Here is a 9847-nt window from a genome sequence, read left to right as displayed (position 1 = left end):
GCTAACTTCATTTACTAAATTTATTTTGTTGTTGTTGAAAATCAATACAAGTAACCTGTACCTCAGGATCAATTTTGAGGCTTTTCCTCTGTTCAATTGATCTCATTGTCTTGATGCCACTTCTGTTCTGTCATTATTCATGTAGCTTTAATACATCTAGAATTCAGACAGTACATTTTATCCAAACTTGTTCTTTTTTAAAGCCTATCTACTGTTACTTGCAGACTTAAATTATCTGCATTTTTTGGCCAATTAGACTTGATGAAAATGATCAATTTTATCTATCTTCTCATGCAATAGATTTAGAATATCATTAAATTTATTTATTTTTAAATTTTGCTGGCTTCTAAGCTCTTTTAAATTGTTTCTTCAGTGGAGTTGGCTTCCAACCATTCTGCTTTTTTGTTTTATTTTCTTTGAGTAGTTGTACAAAGGGGTTTCAAAAATTATAGACCACTTTCTTACATTTTCATTGATCATTGGTCAGGAGTCATGCTCATCTTCTCTAGGTCATTCTCAATTTTAGTATATGTGCTGCCAAAGCAACCACTTTCCTTAGATTCTTAAAGAGATGTAAAAATATGATTAGGGAACCCTTAATGTAAGGATTGTTGCTTTCATAACCCACCTCTAATCACTTCTTTGACAGCATTTTTATCCCCTCTTTTCTGACCTCATACTACGCATGCATCTATCAATGTCTGGCTAATCTTTTGCAAAACTCTGAATTCTGTGTGCATGCCCTCACACACACACATTTCATCTTAGTGGTTGCCCCATGATATTCAGTTTCATGGGCCTCCTCTAAGCTCTTAGATCCAATCAGAGAGACTACAGAACTCTGCTCAAGTTACTTTTGCCACATACAGACTGGAAGCAATTGTGTAGCTTGTATCATTCCTTTACTGTCTTTCAAGATCCAATTTCCCTTGCTGACATAACATTGTTTCAATTATTTTACCTGGTTTAGATTTTCAGATAAAGTAAAGCTGGTGGATTTTGCTCTGTCTCATATGGAGAAAAGTTGATATTTTCTTTCTACTGACATTTTATAGTTTCATACATTAGTGTATATTCAGGTTAACACTATTATTCTAATCTACCCTGAAATACTTCTTTTAATATTCTAAATATAAGTCTGAATGCAAAACATTTTTTTGAATTCTTGATTTGCTTAAAATGCCTCCCTTTTTCTCTTCCTATTTGGCAGATACATTTTCAGACAAGGCATTTAAATTTAATACTGTTTTATCAGTACAGAAGGTATTGTTTTCTGTCATCCTCAATGAGCAGACAGCAGTAACTTTCTGTTACTATGTGTGGTGTCTGTCATTTGTCTTTGAGTCTTTTAAGTATTCTACATTGTCTCTGGAAACCTACAAGTTTAAAAATGTCATAGGATATCAAAGCTCATATATATATACATATATATACATGTATATATATATATATATACATGTATATATATGTATATATATATGTATATATATATGCTTCTGTTATGTTATCTCTACCTTCCTATGGGATTTCAAGCATACAAATGTAGAATTATAAGTCTACTAAGAGTTAATAATTTTAATTGTTCTATATTCAGTTTACTCATTTTTTTCAGCAATATCTATCTTACCAATTTCATATAATGATTTTTCATCTGTTAGTGTACTTTTAGATTTCAGTGTTTTGATTTGTTCTTTTTTATGGTTGTTAATCTCTTGATATCCCATTTACACTTTGTCATTTTTTTCTTTATGTAACTGAGTGGATTTTAACAATGACTTTAAAGTCCTAAATTGCTAATTTCAGCATTGTGATAAGAGACTATTTCACTTGTTGTTAACTGAATTTCTTTCTCTATGTTTAAGTACTATCTTTAACTTCAATATTTGATTACTTTTGCTTTGTCATCATATATACACATACATATACAGACACTAAATTGTAGTTTTAGTATCAAATGTCTTCAAATCTCAATCTTCCTATCTCAATCTCCTGGGTATATTGAACCACTGGTAGTTGGTTAATAACAAATCATCTAGAGTGTAAATTGGCTATACAACTCTTCCAATGATTAATTTTTATTTTGTCTGAGAAAGAATTTTATTTTTTATTTACCTTTGTTGATTTAATCATTTTTTCATTTGTGACAGGGTCTTTTACATAGCCCAGGTTTGCCTTAGCCATGTTCCTGCTTTAGCCCTCAAGGTGGAGGAATTATTTGACCGAACTCAACTTGTATTTCAAATTAGTACATGGATACTGAAATCTTCATGAAAATATTTCATCTTCAGTTGCTACATTTTTTTATGATTTGCCCAGACTTCACTTTTTCTCCTGTTTCTTCTTTTTTTAATAAGTATTTTATTTTATTGTGAAAATACTGTACAGAGGGGTTACAATTACATGAGCAAGGTAATGAGGACATTTATCATCCAGTATTGTTGCCTCCTCCTTTGTTTTCCCTAGAAAATTACCCATAGTAAGTGAAGTAAGCCAGGCCCAAAGAAACATAGGTCCCATGGTTTCCCTTATTTGTAATATCTAGTATATGTATGAGTCAAGCGGAAAAGGTCAGATAATGTGATGTTAGGAAAATGAACCCTTAGATATGTATTTTAATGTTTTTTCTTTCATGCATTTGTTTCTAACGCATTTATAAGATTATCTCTTTGTTGCTTTGCATGTCCCTCCCCCACAGTATAACCCCTGCTTTCGCTATATTTGATGTCAGTATAACTTGTGGAGGAGATGGGGAAAAACAAGTCGTTTAAGGATACAGGTGGACCTGTTGCAACAATGAGAAGTACAAGTTGTCATGTCGAAAAGGAGCTTTACAACCTTGGTGGGGGGGGGGGGGGGGGAGGATTGTGGGGGGGGGGTGGGGGGGAGGCTGGGAAGGGATGTGAAGGGTAAACAAAAGAAGAGGCTGCAATGCTTGATAAGAAATGTACTCATTATCTTGCCCATGTAATTATAACCCCTGTGTACAGTATGTTCACAAAAAAAAATAAAAGAAAATAAAAAAAAGAAAATTACCCATAGATTTTTCAGTTTTTCCAGTCAAAATCTCAAATGTTTGTCACCTTTAGATAATAAGGTTTTGGCTTTCTATTTCTATTTTAAGAATGGTTCAGGTATAATTGGTGGAGGGGAAGGGAAAAAAACAAATCATTAAAACAAGGATACAGGTGGACCCATTGCAACAATGAGATGTACAAGTCATTATGTCGAAAAACGAACTTTACAACTTTGGTTGGAGGGAGGAGGGAAGGAGAATGGGGGGGGGGGCGAGGGGGAGGATGGGAAGGGATGGGAAGGGGAAACAAAGGAGGAGGCTACAATGCTTGATAAGAAATGTACTCATTATCTTGCCCATGTAATTGTAACCCCTCTGTACAGTATTTTCACAATAAAAAAAAGAATAGTTCAATGTGTGGGGAGGGGTTGGCGTTGGGTAGGTGGTATAAGCATTCTCATTTGGCTTGGCTGGTTAATTTTAGGTAAGATTTTTCTCAGATTTGTCTGCCCAGGCTGGTCCTGAACTTGCCTCCTCAGATGTGAACCTTCTGAGTAGCTAGGATTGCAGGCATGAGCCACTATCCTTGGTCACCTATTCCAGTTTCCATGTAAAAGCTGACATCTTTTCAGTTCCCACTAAAAAGCATCACTCTAATTATTTTTCTGTCTACATGTAGATAAGCTATATTTACACATAAATTTATATATTTGCATATGTACACATATATAATGAATTTTATTTCTAAGAATAATACTAAAATATTGAAACACTACAGTGCATATATATACACACATATATATATTTGGAAACAAAGTATAGTGTATACGTGTGTTTCTTTCTGTGATAGATTATTTTAACAAAGAGCAAAAACGTGTATTTCATAAACCTAGTCTCACATGTTTATTTCCATATGGACTATTCCATATAATATTTTTAAATAAGTAGGGTAATAGTAAGCATAAATAACTATCCTGATTTTTTTTCAGTTGTCGGGCTTGAATTCTGGGCCTAGGCTCTGTACCTAAGCTCTTCAGCTCGAGGGGAGCACTCTACCACTTGAGCCACAGCACCACTTCTGATTTTCTGGTGGTTTATTGGAGATAATAGTGTCATGGACTTTCCTGCTTTGACCTGCAATCCTCAGATCTGATCACCTGAGTAGCTAGGATTACAAGCGTGAGCCACCCGCGCCCGGCTCTGATTTGTCTTTAATCACAAAAAATTAATTCCTTGTCTCTGAAATCTTTAAGTACCCTTATTTTATGAAGATAAAACTTAATGTTATATGAAATGTTTTAGAATCAGGTAAAATAACACAGTCAGGTTTGTGAGACTTTACTTTGAAAAACTTTTACATACTACATGGATTTTTATAAATCTACCTTCAATTTGGAAATGTTTTCATATAGAATGGAAAATTTTCCACCTCTTTGTTCAAAGAATGCCATTTGCTTTTTAAATAGTTTTACCTAGTGTTGACTTTCTCTAGAAATCTTTTCAAAACTATCTCAATCTCACCATAAGCTGAATTTGTATTACCTTGTTCATGATCTCTTAAGAAAGTTCCCCATTTACCTCATGGAATTTATTATGCTATGTTAAATAGCTGATTTAAGTTATCTACTTTACAAACTGACTGTAGATTCATTGATGAGAGACATTCATGCATTTACTTGGAAATAATACCCATCACTTACCATAATATCTTTCCAAATATCTTTCAGAAATTGGATTGAATTTATTCAGTGAAATTAAACTCCTCTCATGATTTTATGAGAAAGACTTAGTTGAATAAATGACATTTTAAATTAATTTAATAAATGATCATTTTTTTTTACTTATCTAATGATTTCTTCATATGTTTTGCTTGGGACATTGCATGGTAAATAACTTGCTTTTGATTAGTCTTCATTTTAAAAATGCTGAAGCACTTAAAATACAATTTGTCATAGTTTTAGCTTAGTTCAGGTTTTACTTCTTTCTAATGGAATTGGTATAAAATAATGAAATCTACCCACACAGATTTATTTTTGATTGAAAGTGAATTGCATCCTACTCAGTGCAATCTGTCCACATGTTTATTTCCTTGAAGATAAATGGGTATTCATAAGAACTATTTAGTTCTTAAAAACTATTTAACCATTCCTTTCATGTATTCTTCACTTCCTACCAATATCCAGAATTACCAAGAGTAATTCTAATATATTTATTGTAGTTTGTATTTTAATTGAAATTCTTTCTTTCAGTCTTGAAAATTTTCCTTAAGAGTACAAAATATATAATATATGATACCAACTATTTAGAAAGCATGAATATATTTCTGATACTGCTCATAGAAGATCAACCAGCAGTTATAATCATAACCCAGCATTGTAGCTGAATATTTGTTGCTGTTATTTCTTCCAAAGATTTTATATATCATCAGTTAAAAGATAAAAATGTTTTTACTAACAATTAAACCCATATAATTAATGTTGAGAATTAATTTTTCCCAGATAAGGAAGAACATTTGTTATCTGGAAGAAAAATAATTAGAAAGCAAGCACCATAAAATAATGCCAAAATAAGAAAATTAATTTCTACTTGCCACATAACTGCATATATATATATATATATATACATATATATATATCACTAGAAACAAACTAAAGAAGATATATTGAACTGTATCATATTGGATTTTTACATTTTTCTTCCTGTAGGTGCACATATATACCTCAGGAAAGATTTTTAATCGTTCTTTTCAAGTCAGTGTTTAAACATTAAAATAAAGAGATAAAAATCTCCTAAGGTTTTGTTTAATTGTGAGCATCTAAATTGCTACCATGTTGAGGAGGCTGTGCTGTATGCTGAGAGCACTGCTGTTTTGTTCCTGAAACATGACTAGCAGGTGGTAAAGATGAGGAAAAGACAGAAAAAGAACATGTGCCACTTAAGGAGGAATGGCTTTGTCTAGCCAGCCCTAAAAAAATAGTAGAGTAAATCTACATTATGTCATTTTAGAAACAGATAGTGAATGCTACAATATCCAGGCAAAGTTAAAGTACAATTACAAAAGAATATATATACATATAATAGTTTATATTTGCTATACTCTAACCTAGTACATTTAGCAGTGAAGTCATTATAGAGCGTTTAACACACTTTGAAGTCGTGTACTCTTGCAAGGTATACTAATGATACGTGCTTTATTTTTGTTATATTGAGACAAAATGACAATTTAATTCCTGCCTGAGTTGGTTCTTTTCTTCTTTTATTTAACTGTTGATTTTAGCATATATAAAATTGGCTATTTTGATGCTTATTGACAGTTCTCATTTGAATAATAGTTTAACTACATAAATGTTGTCTAATATTATAATTCCTTCCAAAGGCGGAAGATTTCTCCTCTGATTTGAAGCCTATTCAAAGAAGTAGTTACCCCAAATCTTCTGCGTCATGACAGGTGATCTAAAATGTCATGAAAATGTCTTAAAAGTAACAAGAGGAAAGGAAAATTTAAGTTTTCATGTTCACCACTACTCCATAAGGACAAGCAGTATATTATTTTTTCACAATTCTTTATCATTAAAAATAGTTTGCAACTATATTTTTTAGAATTACAAGTTTAATTTAAAAATCAGAAACTACATATTATTTAAATTGATAATTCTTTGAACAATTACTAGATTTCTATCAGAAAAAAATTTAGACATGATATTAGAAGAGAATAAGTTAAGAAAAAACTGCAGTCTTGCTCTAAATTTATTAACTTTTACTACAAATACCTTTAATAGATGTACTCAGTATTCTAGGATGATTATTAAATTTCTATTGTTTTCTAAACACTACAATATCATGTTAATTCTGAGCATTCCATGGCAAACATTTATGTTCCTTTCACATCACAGAAGTTACAACGGTTCACTCAGCCAAGTTGTTGGGTAACTCTTTGAGAAGGCTTGTTCAGTTAGCAGATGGTTCTAGTAGCAAATGAGATCTGAAATATAATGTCCTGTCCTGAGCAGCTATAGTCAACCATTTCATGGTCTTCTTTACTTATTTTGACATGAATGGATTATTTTGTCTCCAGTGGCATTGGAGACTGACCTTGAATGTCAGTCTACTCTTTTTATTCAAGATTCACAGGATTTGAAGGAACCACTGTCATAATCCAGAGTCTGTCTTGGTCTGCCCAAAACTTACCATCTGAGCAGTGTGAATACCTAACTACAATAAATCACATTTCTTTCAGGCTCCACTTCAAGGTTTAGCTAACATTCATCTTAGTCATTCAAAGCAAAAAAAAAAAAAATCTGAAGGCCAAGTCTGGCACCTTCTTGGTTTCTGTAACAGCAATTTTTGGAACCCAGCCACACCCATTCATTCACAATTCACATATGGTCTATGGTTGTGCTCATGCTGGATGGCAAACCAGAGTTTGACGTATGGCAGAGCATATGGACCACAGAGCCAGCTCTTTGCAGAAAGGTTTCTGAGCCTCATGTTAAAGCTTCTATTCGAACAATTTGAATAGTCATATGGACAATTTTTCAGACAAGTATATTAACATATTTACTATGAATCTATTCTTCTTTCCCTGTATCTTTCTCTGGTCCCCACGTATGTTTCCAGGGAAATTTACCTGATACATAATGTACTTTGTTATTCGTGGTGTGATGGTCCCTGATGCATACTTGCAAACACATGATAACAATAATGACACCAAAAGAGACAATACTCTTTTTCATGGATAGGTACTAATCCAATCTCTCTTGCTTCTCCTCTGTGAAACACACAATCAAGTTAATTAATTTTTCATGATAGATTAATAAATCCCCTAACAAATACCTGGTATCATTTATTAACCTATCTACTTAGATTTTCATTTTGTTCTTTTTTCCTCTGCAGAGTTGTTTTAATGCTAAAGATTACATAATTTGTAGCTCCAAAGTTACCATTAAGAATACTCATTAAAAGAGCTAGCTTGAATTCCCAGATCCACTCTTGTTGTCTGCAAATACATTGTATTCTGTAATTGCAATTTGCTAAATTAAATCCATGTAAATATATATATACATATATTTTTGTCAGTCATGGGCTTGATCTCTGGGCTTGGGCGCTATCCCTCACTCTTCAGCTCAAGGCCAGTTGCTCTACCACTTGAGCCACTTCTGGTTTTCTAGTGGTTTATTGGAGATAAGAGTCTCACTGACTTTGCTGTCTGGGCTGGCTTTGAACTGCCTCCTCAGATCTCAGCCTCTTGAGTAGCTAGGATTACAGGCATGAGCCACCAGCACCCGGCTACATTATGCTTTGTATGTATGAGCAAAAGCACTGGCAAGTTTTATTTTACATATTCCAAATCTTATCTGAAACATATTGCTTTATATATTTAATCCACATATATACATTTCATGTAGGGATGAGTATATATGACATTTCAAAGGCTGTAAATCATCAGTATGCACTTGCCACAACCAGTATCATTATTAATATTAAGTAACCTACGGGGCCTGGCACATAATAAAGCGCTATAAAGATGAATCAGATACTTGAATTTTCTCTCCATGCTAGAAACCATGCCATCTTTGCTGTCAGTAGTGCTTAGGTAGAGCATGTTAGAATCCCTTTGAAATGTTGATCACATTCTATCTTGATTTTTAGCCACAAAAACTGTACTATATTACATAGACTACCTTCAGAATGACTGAGTACAGATCATTAAATGTCTTTGAAGCTTCAAATACATTTTATAAAATCTGTAAGATTAAAAAGAAGGACTTTAGAAACATTTGTACAGAAAAAATTACATTTACAAATAATAATAATACTATAATTAAATTTTCACTGGAATGTTAAAGTTATAAAATATACCAGTGCAGATATTCAAAAATTCAAAATATGAACATTTTAAAGAAAAGTTAAAAAATAAAAAAATAAGCAAAGAATGAAAACAAAAAAATAGAAAAAGAATAAAAATTTAAACTGTCTAAGTAAGGCTGCAAATATTTGTCTGTTTCTTTGTGGACATAAAAATATAAAGCAGTAGTGATGAGAAATTGTAGATCTTATATATGGCACATTAAAAAATTAACAGTAAATTATGTAAATATACTATTTATTATGTCAATACATAATATATTTCATTATTGATATACTTTGATATATAACAAGGAAATAAAATGTAGTATTATATTATATTTTCACTATGATTTGCTTTCCAAAGATCCATGTCCTAGAAGTTCAGCTCCTCAATGTAGTGATACTGATAGGCATTAAAACCTTTAAGAGACTGGGAGTTAACCCCACCATAATTATCTTCTGGAAAGGATTAGTTGGAGTATGGATTAGGTCTTTCAGCAGTATATTTAGTTTCCACTGTATTAGGCTGTTTTATTTTTTTAATTTTTTGGGGGAGAGGGTTCCGGTCATGGGGCCTGAACTCTGGGCCTGGGCGCTGTCCCTCAGCTCTTCAGCTCAAGGCTAGCACTCTACCACTTGAGCCACTTTCCCAGCCCCTATAAGGCTGTTTTAGATACTTTGCATGTCTCTCACTTCCCCTCTCAATGTCTGATCTCTTCTGCATGTACAGCTTGCCACTCCTGCTGGGTTTCACCATGTCCTGATGCAACCAGAGCACCTCAAGCAAGCACCAGGGAATGCTTCATTGACTTGCCAGTCACCATATTGTGAACCAAATAAATGACTTTGCCTTACAAAGGAGTCAGTCCCGCGTGTTTTGTTAAGGCAATAGAACATAGCTCAACTATATTTACCTTAGAGCCTGGAGACAATCTATTAAACTAATAGATAAGGAGCATTAAAATGTTTGTGTTGCTCACCCAAAGG

General features: G+C 33.0%; 1 non-coding gene across 1 annotated transcript; it reads right to left on the bottom strand.

Moving 5' to 3' along the window:
* Positions 1–441: 441 nt before the first annotated feature.
* LOC122106937 lies at positions 442–546 on the bottom strand. The gene has a single exon (XR_006147256.1). It is a non-coding gene; the product is annotated as a U6 spliceosomal RNA (small nuclear RNA).
* Positions 547–9847: the final 9301 nt, after the last annotated feature.

Source organism: Dipodomys spectabilis, unplaced genomic scaffold (assembly GCF_019054845.1).
Source record: "Dipodomys spectabilis isolate Male_0828 unplaced genomic scaffold, ASM1905484v1 ptg000043l, whole genome shotgun sequence".
NCBI classification, from domain to species: Eukaryota; Metazoa; Chordata; class Mammalia; order Rodentia; family Heteromyidae; genus Dipodomys; species Dipodomys spectabilis.
The sequence above is the reverse complement of the archived record's forward strand: the minus strand, read 5'-3'. Positions and strand labels throughout refer to the sequence as shown.